The sequence below is a fragment of the Salvelinus alpinus genome, chromosome 6 (assembly GCF_045679555.1).
Source record: "Salvelinus alpinus chromosome 6, SLU_Salpinus.1, whole genome shotgun sequence".
Lineage (NCBI taxonomy): Eukaryota > Metazoa > Chordata > Actinopteri > Salmoniformes > Salmonidae > Salvelinus > Salvelinus alpinus.
The window spans coordinates 85,380,236-85,397,559 of NC_092091.1; the positions used below are offsets into that span (position 1 = coordinate 85,380,236).

Below are 17,324 nucleotides of genomic sequence, written 5' to 3' on the forward strand. Positions count from 1 at the left end.
ACTTTTGAATGGTAGTGTACATCTACATGATGTATTGTTACACCATGTAGGAGCAGTATAGACCTAGTCTGTTCATTATATACATCTACATGATGTATTGTTACACCCTGTAGGAGCAGTATAGACCTAGTCTGTTCATTATATACATCTACATGATGTATTGTTACACCATGTAGGAGCAGTATAGACCTAGTCTGTTCATTATATACATCTACATGATGTATTGTTACACCATGTAGGAGCAGTATAGACCTAGTCTGTTCATTATATACATCTACATGATGTATTGTTACACCATGTAGGAGCAGTATAGACCTAGTCTGTTCATTATATACATCTACATGTTGTATTGTTACACCATGTAGGAGCAGTATAGACTGACAGTAGCTGGCTACTTATTTAGATTCAGTTTGACTTAATGAAACTGCCTTAAATGTGCTGTAGTAAAATAAAATGTATTCGCACTAATCAATCAACACATTCCTGTCTTTGTATGTCTCAATATAATAGCATTATTTAATGAAATCCATTTCCTCAACTGCATTTCCCACTCCAGTCAGCAGACGGCGATGTTGCTATCTGCATTTCCCACTCCAGTCAGCAGAGCCAGCGATGCCGCTATCGTGACGTGTAATGTAGTGGACGGTTCATCAAAAACAACAGGTCAACCACCTCGGTAGCTTGCTAGCCAACGTAGCCGAAAGATTCAAGCTGTTTTTACGCTTTCGGTGTATATTAGCTGCTGTGTTTTAGACACACTTCTATCGTATATACTTGTTAGCCTATTTAATTTAATGTTACGTTATTTTTTATTAGTCAGATATAGTAGCTGGCTGGTTAAATTAGCAGTAGCTTAGTCGCTAATGATAGCTAGCTAGCTAATATCCCCGAACATGGGGTCAGTAAGCTTCTCCCCTCCTTCTAAAGAAGAGGTCTGCTGGACGGAGAAAGAAGCTCTGGGGCTGAACATTGTAGTGAAAGAGGAGAAGGAAGAGGAGGATGTCACAGTTAAAAAATAAATTGAGGGTGAGGCTGTTACAGTGAAAGAGGAAGACGTTACAGTGAAAGAAGAGGAAGACGCGTTCACAGTGAAAGAGGAGGATGAGAAAGAGGATGTCGTCTTTGTCGTGAAGAAGGAAGGGGAGATTTCTGTCACATTGAAAGATGAAGAGGTGGAGATAGGAGATCTGATTTACATCAGTAAGTACCGCCTTAAATTGGGTTTTCACTTTGGATATTCGGAGTTGGCTCGTCAATACGTCATCAAGGGAGGGCCCTAGGATGATGACTGATATGTCTAGAATCAGACGACGTAGAGAGCAAGCTACCCCTTGTTTTCTCCGTTCCGTTTCCAAAAAGTGACTTAACATATATATTTGAGAAGGGTCTATCTGGGGGCCACGGCATGTAATGATTTTAATGTAGTTATGATTTACTACACACAGTGCCCCCAATAGTGCCATGCGAGAGTTGGGTTGGCTACACCAACGATTATGGATATACTGACAATACGTCTCTGCCCTAACAAGCGGAGTCGTTGTCCACAAAGCGGCACTGTTGGTTGTCTAGCTCCCGCCTATCCTTTCTTTGGATTGGTGGATCTATTATTATTGTAATCTATTGTTTATAATCTATGAGGGTTGTTGTCGTCAACCGCCTGTATTCAATGGAGAGAGATGCTAAGCTACTAGCATGAATATGCATAGCGATCTGGAGACAACTCCTATAGTGTTTTTTATCAAAGTTGTCGGTATGTCACGTGTCCACATAACAATTTAAGAATTACGACACTTCTGTTAGATCAAGTAAACCTCACGTAGCAAATAAGCCATTCATTTTGTTGTTGACCAAATTCAACACTTTCCACATTGGGTTGATAATTGTTTCCATAGAGAGAGAACCAATTGGGTACAACCTACTGTAACCTACTGACATGACCTAGAGAGAGAACCAATTGGGTACAACCTACTGTAACCTACTGACACGACCTAGAGAGAAAACCAATTGGGTACAACCTACTGTAACCTACTGACACGACCTAGAGAGAAAACCAATTGGGTACAACCTACTGTAACCTACTGACACGACCTAGAGAGAAAACCAATTGGGTACAACCTACTGTAACCTACTGACACGACCTAGAGAGAAAACCAATTGGGTACAACCTACTGTAACCTACTGACACGACCTAGAGAGAAAACCAATTGGGTACAACCTACTGTAACCTACTGACACGACCTAGAGAGAAAACCAATTGGGTACAACCTACTGTAACCTACTGGCATGACCTAGAGAGAGAACCAATTGGGTACAACCTACTGTAATTGCATGAGAAAATAATGGTACCTGTCAGAAGTCTCCATGACTCTGCCGTTGTGCTGTAGAATTTGTGTATTTTGTCGCTTGTATAATAAGGGACTATCATTTGTCCCAACATCACAGGCCACAGACTTTGATAAAGACTTCCAAAAGTTTTTCCACAGTTTGAGATCGACTGATTTTTTTTAATGGGGTTTCTCCCTGTGCACCTGCCAATGTAAATCCATTGAACGAGACAAGTTACCAGACATGACATATTGCTGATGCTCTTCCTATTGATAACCCGAATGACAATTAACTTGTGGGTGGTGGTCGTGATGACGGCCTATTCGATGACGTCCATCGGGATTCCCCCCAAAAACGAAGACGCTCTGGATTGATCACAGGAGTCAGATGTGAAGGAGGAGGTTGATCATCAGGAGTCAGATGTGAAGGAGGAGGTTGATCATGAGGAGTCAGATGTGAAGGAGGAGGTTGATGGCCACATCAGTGAATCGTACTTTTTGGAGAAAAGTCCTCTGGTCTGATGAAACAAATATAGAACTGTTTGGCCATAATGACCATCGTTATGTTTGGAAGAAAAAGGGAGAGGCTTGCAAACCAAAGCTCACCATCCCAAATGTGAAGCATGGCGGTGGCAGCATCATGTTGTGGGGGTGTTTTGCTGCAGGAGAGACTAGTGCACTTCACAAATTAGATGGCATCATGAGGTGGGGAAATTATGTGGATATATTGAAGTAAAATCTCAAGACATCAGTCAGGAAGTTAAAGCTTGGTCGCAAATGGGTCTTCCAAATGGACAATGACCCCAAGCATACTTCCAAAGTTGTGGCAAAATGGCTTAAGGACAACAAAGTCAAGGTATTGGAGTGGCCCTCACAAAGCCCTGACCTCAATCGTATAGAACATGTGTGGGCAGAACTGAAAAAGCGTGTGCGAGCAAGGAGGCCTACAGACCTGACACAGTTACACCAGCTCTGTCAGGAGGAATGGGCCAAAATGCACCCAACTTATTGTGGGAAGCTTGTGGAAGGCTACCCGAAACGTTTGACCCAAGTTAAACAATTTAAAGGCAATGCTACCAAATACTAATTGAGTGAATGTAAACTTCTGACCACTCCAGTCAGCACTGGGAATTTGATGACATAAAAGCTGAAATAAATCATTCTCTCTACCATTATTTTCACATTTCACATTCTTAAAATAAAGTGGTGATCCTAACTGACCTAAGACAAGGAATTTTTACTAGGATTAAATGTCAGGAATTGTGATGAGATTAAATGTATTTGGCTAAGGTGTATGTAAACTTTCGACTTCAACTGTAGGTACCGTTACTGTGTTAAAAACAGAGGCAGTGGTGGGACTGATGTGTGTGGTGTTAAAGGGGAAATCTGACATTTGTTTCTAAACATTGGAGTAAAAAAATAATGACATCTTTGTTATTGTTTCAACTGCAGATTGTTTGTTTGTTGTGTGGCTTTTTTAAAGGGGCAACCTAGGATTTAAACAGAAACAAAATGGCAGCCCGGAGACCTGAGCTGTGTTGGAATACTCATACTAACTGTACTATTTGTGTCGTACATTGAGTTTGTAGTATGCTTATTGGTCATAGTATGATATAGTTGGTTTAGCCAAAAGTTCCCTGGTAAGCAAGCATTTCTAAACTGTATTCACTGTTATGGGGTACTATTTTGGTGTGATGTCATTATGGGGTATTGTCTGAAGATAGATCATTTAAAAAAAAATGTCATCCATTTTAGAATAATAGCCAAAGAACATTTTACTGGTTAAAGTCGTTTTTAAATACAAAGTAGTACATTTTTGACAAAAACATAAACATTATATTAATCAGTACATTCAAATGAACCTTACAATTATAATCCAAAGTAGTGTGAAATGCACTCATAAGTAACCTGTAAATGGAGGCTATATCTGCTGTCAGCCTATGAGAACTCCCCTGAGTTTTCCCCCACGGTGGTGAATTAGTGAATAGACACAGAGCTTAATGTGAGTTTCCTTGAGTAGCACTCCTGATCTTGCACTGATAGTGTGTTGTCATATTCAGAATACATTGTGGAAAAACTCTAATCTTTGCTCACCTTTTTTGCTTCAGGCAGATATACAACATCCATAACTAGTGGTTTCTGCATTATCAGGGAGGTGTTTCTGCAACCAAATTGCATGTGCATCGCCCTTGTCACAATTTTAGCAAACACAGAAAGGGGCCTATATTGGAGACCAAAAGTCATCTGGCACACTGCTTAGGATTTCAACAACTTTTACTTTTTTCTAGCCTAAAATCATTGATGTTACTACTAATGTGAAAACAAGACTAAATATGACTATTGTTGCTCACTTGACTGTCTTAAATAAGACAATTGTCAAGTAATTTTAACATTCATTACAGACGTCAATTGTTGTACAACATCATGGCTACGCTGTTGGCATCACCTTTCACAGTGGATTTCTGCTGTTGTGGGCCTTTAACCATCTGTCTGACTTTGTTGTTCACACAGGAGAGAGACGTGACTATCGTGGATCCTCTGGGGAGCCTCAACAACATCATGATGCTAACGAGGCAGAGAAGAGTCTCTATAGATCATATCACCTCAAGAAACACCAGAGGAGACCCACAGGGAAGAAATCTCATTTCTGCTCTGACTGTGGGAAAGGTTGTAAATCTTCATCAGAACTTAAAATACACCAGCGAGTACACACAGGAGAGAAATCTCACCACTGTTTTGATTATGGGAAGAGTTACTTAAGATCAGAATCACTAAAAGTACACATGAGAATTCACACTGGAGAGAAACCTTATAGCTGTGATCAATGTGGGAAGAGTTTTACTCACTCAAGCTGCCTGATAGTACATCTGAGAGCACACACCGGAGAGAAACCTTACCACTGCTCTGACTGCGGAAAGAGTTTTGTTAGTTCAACAGATTTAAAATCACACCAGAAAATACACACAGTAGAGAAACCTTTTAACTGTACTCAATGTGGGAAGAGGTTTAATCACTCAAGCTGGCTGATAGTACATCTGAGAGCACACACAGGAGTGAAACCTTATAGCTGTGATCAATGTGGGAAGAGATTTGTTACATCTAGCCATCTGACTATACACCAGAGAACACACACAGGAGAGACATCTCATAGCTGTGATCAATGTCACAAGAGATACTCTGATAAAAGATCTCTGATCAAACATCAGAAAATACATACATGAAGTAGTTGTTTCATGATATCAATGAAATGTCACAATGTAGAATATTTGAATGATGTCACAATGTAGAATGTTTTAACATTGTAGTAGGAATACAAAGGATTTGAATTTGATAAAAGTCCATATTGATACAGAAACACTAAACCATGATTTAGATGTATTAAGAACAAGTTGATTGACAAAGTCATGAAAAATGGAATAAACCACATTTTGGCTCTGATAAAAGATATGGCTCTGGGGTCAAAATGATCCATGTCAGAACTATGGTTCAATGTAAATATGTAGTGGGTCTAAAGTTTGTTTTAAATTATCACTCATTAAAAACGAATCAATCAACACATGCTTCTCTTTGAACGACTTAATATAATATTACACTTTTATGAAATAAATGAAAATAAACTTTTGGTTCCTCAACTGCGTTGCCCACTCCAGTCAGCAGAAAGAGACGCAGCAGAAGTGCCTCCTTTTATATTTGATTTGATTTATATATTTTTTTATTCAAAATGCAGATCTACAATTTACATTGTTACATCATACAAAACAGAACACAGGTATTAACGAGAAAATACTAAAACATACAAAAAATATAAATAATGAACTATTCTAGTGTAGTTGTAATCACTCTGAAAAAATCTATAATGATTCAGGAAGATGTTATTGTTGTTGTTATTCACTAGGATTAATGTTTTAATAAAATAGTTACATTCAATCAGAAAAATGTAGAATTTTGTTGTAGAATTTTGGAATTTTTGTTTGTGTATAAAGTATTTGGCAACAAGAATAAAAAAATTCACAATCATTTCAGTGGTCTTGTTATCATTGCAATTTTATCTTTCATGTCAAAAACATGGGTCGTGTTCATAATGGTAAATAAGTATTTTGCAAGGTTTTCCCAAAATTCTGACACAAATTTACATTAAAGAACAAGTGGGACAGATTCTCACCTTTTCTTCACAGAAAACACAGATATCATCAACAGCCACACATTTGGATATCATAGAATTACATGGATATACAGTATTTTATGTAAAATTTTAAAGTGCACTTCCTTAACTTTGTTTGTTATACAATATTTGTAAGGCCTTAACCTGTCTAGGACTGGGGTGCCGCTAGCGGCACCCCCCCCCCCCACTGAAAAGCCAGGGCGCGAAATTCAAAAAAAATATTTTTTTAAAATATTTAACTTTCACACATTAACAAGTCCAATACAGCTAATGAAAGATACAGATCGTGTGAATCCAGCCAACATGTCCGATTTTTAAAATGTTTTACAGGGAAGACACAATATGTAAATCTATTAGGTAAACACCTTAGCAAAAGAGACCATTTTTTCTTTGTCCACCAACACCACTAGCTATCACCAATTCGGCTAAACTAAGATATTGATAGCCACTAACCAAGAAAAAACCTCCTCAGATGACAGTCTGATAACATATTTATGGTATAGGATAGGTTTTGTTAGAAAAATGTGAATATTTCAGGTAGATATCATAGTTTACAATTGCACCCACCGTCACAAATCGACTAGAATAAATAGATAGAGCAACGTGTCTTACCTAATTACTAATCATAAAACATTTCGTAAAAATACCCAGCATACACTAATCGAAAGACACAGATCCTGTGAATACAGACAATATTTCAGATTTTCTAAGTGTCTTACAGCGAAAACACAATAAATCGTTATATTAGCATACCACATATGCAAACGTTACCCCAGCATTGATTCTAGCCAAAGAGCGCGATAACGTCAACATCGCCAAAAGATATTAATTTTTTCACTAACCTTCTCAGAATTCTTCAGATGACACTCCTGTAACATCACATTACAACATACATATACAGTTTGTTCGAAAATGTGCATATTTAGCCACCAAAATCATGGTTAGACAATGGGAAAAGTAGCCCAGCTGGTGAGAAAATGTTGGTGCGCCATATTAGACAGTGATCTACTCGTATACATAAATACTCATAAACGTGACTAAAAAATATAGGGTGGACAGCGATTGATAGACAATTTAATTCTTAATACAATCGCGGAATTACATTTTTTAAATTATCCTTACTTTTCAATACAGTTTGCGCCAAGCGAAGCTACGTCAAAAAAGATGGCGTCCTAAGCCACTAACATTTTTCGACAGAAACACGATTTATCATAATAAATTGTTCCTACTTTGAGCTGTTCTTCCATCAGTATCTTGGGCAAAGGATCCTTTCTTGGGTCTAATCGTCTTTTGGTGGAAAGCTGTCCTCTTGCCATGTGGAAATGCCAACTGCGTTCGGCATGAACTGGAAGCGTGCCCAGAGATTCACAGCGTCTCAGAAATAAATGTCCCAAAATCGCACTAAACGGATATAAATTGCTATAAAACGCTTTAAATTAACTACCTTATGATGTTTTTAACTCCTATAACGAGTAGAAACATGACCAGAGTAATATTACTCCCTACACTAATGCTTGGAACAAGTGCGGGTCGGTGGCCGCCACGCGCATGACGCAGCAAGAAAAGAGTTCCTAGCTACAGGGTTTTTTTATTTATAGTGCCTGTGATTGCGCAATCGACCCCATTCAAATCGTCATCACGTAAAGGCATCCAGGGGAAGACGTAAGCAGTGTCCGTATACTCATAGGAATAACATTGGCCTTAAAACTGACTCCAGAACAGGGGCCAACATTTCTGAAATCTGACTCCATGTCAGGGAAATTGCTGTAGAATGACTTCTGTTCCACTTAGAGACAAAATTTCAACTCCTATAGAAACTATAGACTGTTTTCTATCCAATAATAATAATAATATGCATATTGTACGATCAAGAATTTTGTAGGAAGCCGTTTCAAAAATTACACGATTTCCATAAATAGTGACAACAGCACCCCCTAGCCTTTTAACCATGCATTTTTCCAGACAATGTCAGGAATAATAAGCATGTTCCAGAAACATTTTCCTCTCGGAAGTTGGTTTTGTGAATGAAGAATTTGTCTTATATATTTATTACAACAAGATTTCTCAAGTAAGCCCACGCCTTCCAATCTGAGTTCTGGATAAACTTTGTGATCATTACCAAAGCTAAGATGAGTTTTCATGAGTGTAGTTAGACCACTGGGAACGGCTTTGATCACAGAAATAAACACTGAAAGGAATTGGAAACTCTTTCAATGTTATAAATTGTCCATATGTAAGAATATTACCTCTGTTGTCGAAAACATCAAGAACAAAGTCATTATTCCTCTCATGCCAGCTGGGGTAGAACAATGACTTATTCCTTACAGTTATGTCTGAATTATTCCACAAAAGAGCTTTATGTGGGGAAAAATTGTGTAGGAAACATATTTTCCAGGCCTTAAAGCTTGTTGGTGAAACCTAGCCAATTTAGCAGGTAATCTTTCAGGAATATAATGACATTTCAGTCAAAATTGAAGACCTCCCAACTTATGAAACACATTATTTGGAATGAAATACCATATTGAATCAGTGTTGATCAAACATCTTGTCAACCAGTTGATCTTGAAAGTGTTTTTATGTCACAAAGTCCAACACTTCCAGACCTTCTTCAGCTCTTTTATTACAGAGGACTGACTTCTTCAGTTTGTGAGACTTATTTTTCCAGATGAAGTCAAGAAAGGTGTTATTGATCTCTTTACAAGTAGCAGGATTTACAAACAAAGATGAGGGGTACACAAAACCAGACAGTCCCTCTGCCTTGGACAGAAGTACTCTCCCAAGTATAGAAAGATCTCTTTGTAGACAATTATTAAATATATTTTTGGTTTTCTTAATTTTAGGAGAGAAATTCATATGTTGTCTGACTGTGGTTTTTTGACAGATGAATTCCTAAATATTTAACACAGTCCTTTACAGGAATATTTTCTATTTCTTTATCATCAGAGTCAAATAAACATAAGATTTCTGTACTATATTAACACTGCTAATCCAACAATATTGCTAGGTTCCTGCACGAAAGAAACACTGCTAATCCAACAATAGTGCTAGGTGCCTGCACACTTGAATTAAAGGGGAACTACTGTCAAAAATGTAAATTTCTTAGATTTTCCCCAAACCTCAAAAGTGGTCTCCTGATTGGTTTAAGTATTGTTATGGACTTAGAACAATTGCATTGTTTTTCTGTTAAAAAAAAGTCTGACTTTGAGAACAAAAACCCGAAAAAATGAGAAAAATTCTGAATTTGTGAATTTCTGACTCAGTTTCTCTGTTTCAATAAAAGGCCTACTATTATCCTACTGGCCAGTACAGCTTGGGTTGGTCTACTATTATCCTACTGAACAGTACAGCTTGGGTTGGTCTACTATTATCCTACTGACCAGTACAGCTTGGGTTGGTCTACTATTATCCTACTGAACAGTACAGCTTGGGTTGGTCTACTATTATCCTACTGACCAGTACAGCTTGGGTTGGTCTACTATTATCCTACTGAACAGTACAGCTTGGGTTGGTCTACTATTATCCTACTGAACAGTACAGCTTGGGTTGGTCTACTATTATCCTACTGACCAGTACAGCTTGGGTTGGTCTACTATTATCCTACTGACCAGTACAGCTTGGGTTGGTCTACTATTATCCTACTGAACAGTACAGCTTGGGTTGGTCTACTATTATCCTACTGAACAGTACAGCTTGGGTTGGTCTACTATTATCCTACTGAACAGTACAGGTTAGATTGGCCTACCATTATCCTACTATTATCCTACTGAACAGTACAGCTTGGGAAATCTACTATTATCCTACTGAACAGTACAGCTTGGGTTGGTCTACTATTATCCTACTGAACAGTACAGCTTGAGTTGGTCTGCTATTATCCTACTAAACAGTACAGGTTAGGTTGGTCTACCATTATCCTACTATTATCCTACTGAACAGTACAGCTTGGGTTGGTTTACTATTATCCTACTGAACAGTACAGCTTGGGTTGGTCTACTATTATCCTACTGAACAGTACAGCTTGGGTTGGTCTACTATTATCCTACTGAACAGTACAGCTTGGTTTGGTCTACTATTATCCTACTGAACAGTACAGCTTGGGTTGGTCTACTATTATCCTACTGAACAGTACAGCTTGGGTTGGTCTACTATTATCCTACTGAACAGTACAGCTTGGGTTGGTCTACTATTATCCTACTGAACAGTACAGCTTGGGTTGGTCTACTATTATCCTACTGAACAGTACAGCTTGGGTTGGTCTACTATTATCCTACTGAACAGTACAGCTTGGGTTGGTCTACTATTATCCTACTGAACAGTACAGCTTGGGTCGGTCTACTATTATCCTACTGAACAGTACAGCTTGGGTTGGCCTGACTGTGAAAGACCAATATGGGATTCATCATTTTTGGTCATTCAGAGTGTATATCACTGTTTCTCATGCTTTTCACACAGGGTCCCTTTCCTTCTCTGGGCCTTTTGGAAAATGTTTTACTAAATTAGAGTACTGTGTACCCACTTCTCCAGGCACCACTATACCACTGACCTACACAACAGCTTTCAACATACCAGTATTTAGTTTGGAAACTTTCAAAAGAAATTCTGGTATAAATAATACAAATTTAAAATATGTCAAATTATCCATTTATTTGTTTCTAAAGTGGTTGCAATGCTGTGAAAAACAGTTGTACTGAACTACAGTACTAAAATAAAATAATAGAAAATATTAATTATAAATTAATAAATTATAAATACTAAAATAATTGATATTCTCAAAGGCCTGATCCTCAGAACTGGGCCAGGGGTGCATCCCAAAAGTATTTACTGCTTCCTAAAGTGTTCACTCGTTCACTACTCCCCATAAAGTGTAAAAGCATTGGATTGGTGAAGGCGTAGGTTATAGCACGAGTTTCCAAACTAATCAATTCTTGTCAAATCCTGTCCATGAAGAGAAGTGAACAAGTGCACACTTTGGGAGGAAAGAGAGATTATTGGGGCACAGCCCAGGTATGCAGTCGTTTCCCCAGTCCAGGTATGCAGACGTTTCCCCAGCCCAGGTATGCAGACGTTTCCCCAGCCCAGGTATGCAGACCTTTCCAGGGTTGGTGGGTGACTGTATCTCTCCAGGGTTGGTGGGTGACTGTATCTCTCCAGGGTTGGTGGGTGACTGTATCTCTCCAGGGTTGGTGGGTGACTGTATCTCTCCAGGGTTGGTGGGTGACTGTATCTCTCCAGGGTTGGTGGGTGACTATCTCTCCAGGGTTGGTGGGTGACTGTATCTCTCCAGGGTTGGTGGGTGACTGCTGGACCCTGATCAGACATGGAGTAGTTGGCTCTGCATTTACACTCACAGCACACCCACCTATCACCATCAATCACCACACACCAGGACAACAATACATCATAGTCTATGTGGAGGATAAATAACTACACACCAGGACAACAATACATCATAGTCTATGTGGAGGATAAATAACTACCCACCAGGACAACAATACATCATAGTCTATGGAGGATAAATAACTACACACCAGGATAACAATACATCATAGTCTATGGAGGATAAATAACTACACACCAGGATAACAATACATCATAGTCTGTGGAGGATAAATAACTACACACCAGGACAACAATACATCATAGTCTATGGAGGATAAATAACTACACACCAGGATAACAATACATCATAGTCTATGGAGGATAAATAACTACACACCAGGACAACAATACATCATAGTCTATGTGGAGGATAAATAACTACACACCAGGACAACAATACATCATAGTCTATGGAGGATAAATAACTACACACCAGGACAACAATACATCATAGTCTATGTGGAGGATAAATAACTACACACCAGGACAACAATACATCATAGTCTGTGGAGGATAAATAACTACACACCAGGACAACAATACATCATAGTCTATGTGGAGGATAAATAACTACACACACACACACAACAATACATCATAGTCTATGTGGAGGATAAATAACTACACACCAGGACAACAATACATCATAGTCTATGTGGAGGATAAATAACTACACACCAGGACAACAATACATCATAGTCTATGTGGAGGATAAATAACTACACACCAGGACAACAATACATCATAGTCTATGGAGGATAAATAACTACACACCAGGACAACAATACATCATAGTCTATGTGGAGGATAAATAACTACACACCAGGACAACAACACATCATAGTCTATGTGGAGGATAAATAACTACACACTAGGACAACAATACATCATAGTCTATGTGGAGGATAAATAACTACACACCAGGACAACAATACATCATAGTCTATGGAGGATAAATAACTACACACCAGGACAGCAATACATCATAGTCTATGTGGAGGATAAATAACTACACACCAGGACAACAATACATCATAGTCTATGTGGAGGATAAATAACTACACACCAGGACAACAATACATCATAGTCAATGGAGGATAAATAACTACACACCAGGACAACAATACATCATAGTCTATGTGGAGGATAAATAACTACACACCAGGACAACAATACATCATAGTCTATGTGGAGGATAAATAACTACACACCAGGACAACAATACATCATAGTCTATGGAGGATAAATAACTACACACCAGGACAACAATACATCATAGTCTATGTGGAGGATAAATAACTACACACCAGGACAACAATACATCATAGTCTATGTGGAGGATAAATAACTACACACCAGGACAACAATACATCATAGTCTATGTGGAGGATAAATAACTACACACCAGGACAACAATACATCATAGTCTATGTGGAGGATAAATAACTACACACCAGGACAACAATACATCATAGACTATGTGGAGGATAAATAACTACACACCAGGACAACAATACATCATAGTCTATGGAGGATAAATAACTACACACCAGGACAACAATACATCATAGTCTATGTGGAGGATAAATAACTACACACCAGGACAACAATACATCATAGTCTATGTGGAGGATAAATAACTACACACCAGGACAACAATACATCATAGTCTATGTGGAGGATCAATAACTACACACCAGGACAACAATACTTCATAGTCTATGTGGAGGATAAATAACTACACACCAGGACAACAATACTTCATAGTCTATGTGGAGGATAAATAACTACACACCAGGACAACAATACATCATAGTCTATGTGGAGGATAAATAACTACACACCAGGACAACAATACTTCATAGTCTATGGAGGATAAATAACTACACACCAGGACAACAATACATCATAGTCTATGTGGAGGATAAATAACTACACACCAGGACAACAATACTTCATAGTCTATGGAGGATAAATATTTACACACCAGGACAACAATACATCATAGTCTATGGAGGATAAATAACTACACACCATGACAACAATACATCATAGTCTATGTGGAGGATAAATAACTACACACCAGGACAACAATACATCATAGTCTATGTGGAGGATAAATAACTACACACCAGGACAACAATACATCATAGTCTATGTGGAGGATAAATAACTACACACCAGGACAACAATACATCAGTCTATGGAGGATAAATAACTACACACCAGGACAACAATACATCATAGTCTATGTGGAGGATAAATAACTACACACCAGGACAACAATACATCATAGTCTATGTGGAGGATAAATAACTACACACCAGGACAACAATACATCATAGTCTATGGAGGATAAATAACTACACACCAGGACAACAATACATCATAGTCTATGTGGAGGATAAATAACAAAATGGATTTCTCTTCTCTCTTTCTGTTTGTTTGAATTAGCAGGTGTTATTATTAGCCCCTCATCTGTGTGTGAGAGAGAGACAGACAGACAGACAGACAGAAGAGTCCCCTAAGCAAGCTGGACCTGGTGCTCTGTTCACAAACACAAACAGACCCCACAGAGCCCCAGGACAGCAAACATATTAGACCCAACCAAATCATGAGTTAACAAAAATATAATTACTTGACACATTGGAAAGAATTAACAAATAAAAGAGCAAACTAGAATGCTATTTGGCCCTAAACAGAGAGTACACAGTGGCAGAATACCTGACCACTGTCACTGACCCAAACTTAAGGAAAGCTTTGACTATGTACAGACACAGTGAGCATAGCCTTGCTATTGAGAAAGGCCGCCGTTGGCAGACCTCAAATCAAATTGGATTAGTTATGAGCCCCTAACCAACAATGCAGTAAAAAAATATGGATAAGAATAAGAAATGAAAGTAACAAGTAATTAAAGAGCAGCAGTAAAATAACAATAGCAGGACTATATACAGGTGGGTACCTGGCTCTCAAGAGAAGACAGGCTATGTGCACACAGCCCACAAAATGAGGTGGAAACTGAGATGCACTTCCTAACCTCCTGCCAAATGTATGACCAGTTAATTCATACTGTATGTTGTAGTCTGTCCAAGAGGGGAATCACACAGACTGATCTCAGTTAATTCATACTGTATGTTGTAGTCTGTCCAAGAGGGGAATCACACAGACTGATCTCAGTTAATTCATACTGTATGTTGTAGTCTGTCCAAGAGGGGAATCACACAAGACTGACAGCCTGTAATTTTATTAAAAGCATTCAGTTGATTACATGGCAGTTTAGAGAGAAACATCATAACAATAATCTACATCATAATCAATATCATAACATTTATAATCAATAACATCATTATCTATATACTACTAACAACATCATAACAATAATCTACATCATAATCAATATCATAACATTTATAATCAATAACATCATTATCTATATACTACTAACAACATCATAACAATAATCTACATCATAATCAATATCATAACATTTATAATCAATAACATCATGAGAGGTAAACAACAACAACAAACCCCTTTATTAAAAAATGTTTCAAAATACAAAGAATGAACAGATGATTATAATAATACATGAACTAATAATGGAGACACTTCAAGATAAAGAATCTAAGAGACACTAAATAAGATAAAGAATCTAAGAGACACTAAATAAGATAAAGAATCTAAGAGACACTAAATAAGATAAAGAATCTAAGAGACACTAAATAAGATAAAGATTCTAAGAGACACTAAATAAGATAAAGATTCTAAGAGACACTAAATAAGATAAAGAATCTAAGAGACACTAAATAAGATAAAGAATCTAAGAGACACTAAATAAGATAAAGGATCTAAGAGACACTAAATAAGATAAAGATTCTAAGAGACACTAAATAAGATAAAGAATCTAAGAGACACTAAATTAGATAAAGAATCTAAGAGACACTAAATAAGATAAAGAATCTAAGAGACACTAAATAAGATAAAGAATCTAAGAGACACTAAATAAGATAAAGAATCTAAGAGACACTAAATAAGATAAAGAATCTAAGAGAACACTAAATAAGATAAAGAATCTAAGAGACACTAAATAAGATAAAGACATGAAGACAAAAGCAGAAATCAAAAAGCAATACATTCTGGAACGCAAAACAGACGTAATTGAGCTACTCGCTCACTCATGTTACCCAAAACCCCATGTTACCCAAAACCCCATGTTACCCAGAACCCCATGTTACCCTGGTGGTAAAAACCAAACTAAAAGGAATAATGGTGGTTGCAGTCACTCCTTTTAGATTTCTTCCAAGGTTCTAGAAAGATAAACTAATTCTGAACTTGTTATTAAAATTAGAACCACTTCAGGTTTGTCACCACATTTTAAACACCAGTCCACTGCTGACCATCCATTTAAAACACAAAACTGACCTAAGATCAGCATGTAGGGTCAGCTTCATTCTACTCCTACTCCGTCCCCTGAGCTGCTCTCTCCTCTCCCGATCCAGCTTCAGCTCTGGAGCTCAGAGCGACCATCTCCATGGCATTGACATCAAGATCCATGCTGCTCACTCTGTTCACTCTCTTCTGCCTCCTGGTGGGCTAGGGAGACACAGCACCAACAGTCAGACATTTACTCTCTAGTATCTCCATTCTCTCTCCCTCCCTCTCCCCCTCACCCTCTCCCCTCACCCTCTCCCTCTAGTTTAAATGACTTGTAACGTCTGAGTAAATGTCTTTACCTTGTAGTACAGGTAGGAGGTGGTGATGGCTGTCAGTAGGAGCAGCAGCACTACAACGTGTCTGATGATGAAGGCTGGCAGAGGAGAGGCTGCAAACAGAAACACCTTTGATGAGGGGACTGATCATCATCACATAGATCTGTGGGAAATCTGTCAATGACAAAGTTATAAGTCTGGTTCATGTTCAGTTACCTGTGACGGTGAGGGAGAGGAGCTCACTCTCAGAGGAGAAGTTATGTGAGAAAACATAATTCTCATAAACACAGCTGTAGTTCCCTTGGTGGGAGTCATCTGCAGCAGGGAAGAGGAAGGCAGCAGAGTGATTGACAGCTGGCTGGGTCTGGGTTCTGTTGGAGCCGGTGAACGTGAGGAGGAAGGAGCCTCCTGGGTACTGTGGCTGAGTGGAGCAGGTGATGGTGAAGCTGTAGCCCCTGAACATCTCGGGCCCCTGGTGGCCCCTGAAGACCCCTCCCATTGAGTCAGTCAGGGAGATATCAGGCTGGACCAGGAGATCTGTAACAATAAAAGAGAAGAAGAAAAACCTCTTCAACTAGTTTCCTATAGATATGACAATAACATCAGCATGTAACAGTGCTAGCCACCCTCCCTCACAGGGCAACATGAGTAGTGGGCCTACAGTCACTGAGACAACATATGTTGATATCAGGCTTAAGCAGGACATCTGGAACAAGAGGAGAGTGTTAGGAATTTTGTTAATAAATAGTTAAA

The 17,324-nt window shown here is 38.4% G+C and overlaps 2 protein-coding genes and 1 long non-coding RNA gene across 4 annotated transcripts in view; all 3 read left to right on the forward strand.

Moving 5' to 3' along the window:
- LOC139579781 (scavenger receptor cysteine-rich type 1 protein M130-like) overlaps positions 1–17,324 on the forward strand; it is a 524,366-nt gene that overhangs the window by 223,727 nt on the left and 283,315 nt on the right. The window lies entirely within an intron of this gene.
- The window catches only part of LOC139577731 (cysteine-rich protein 1-like), a 137,034-nt gene that overhangs the window by 35,851 nt on the left and 83,859 nt on the right, over positions 1–17,324 (forward strand). The gene's annotated exons all lie outside the window — the stretch shown is intronic.
- On the forward strand, positions 651–6,341 carry LOC139577749 (uncharacterized). The gene is made up of 2 exons (XR_011675382.1): positions 651–1,200; positions 4,836–6,341. It is a non-coding gene; the product is annotated as an uncharacterized lncRNA (long non-coding RNA).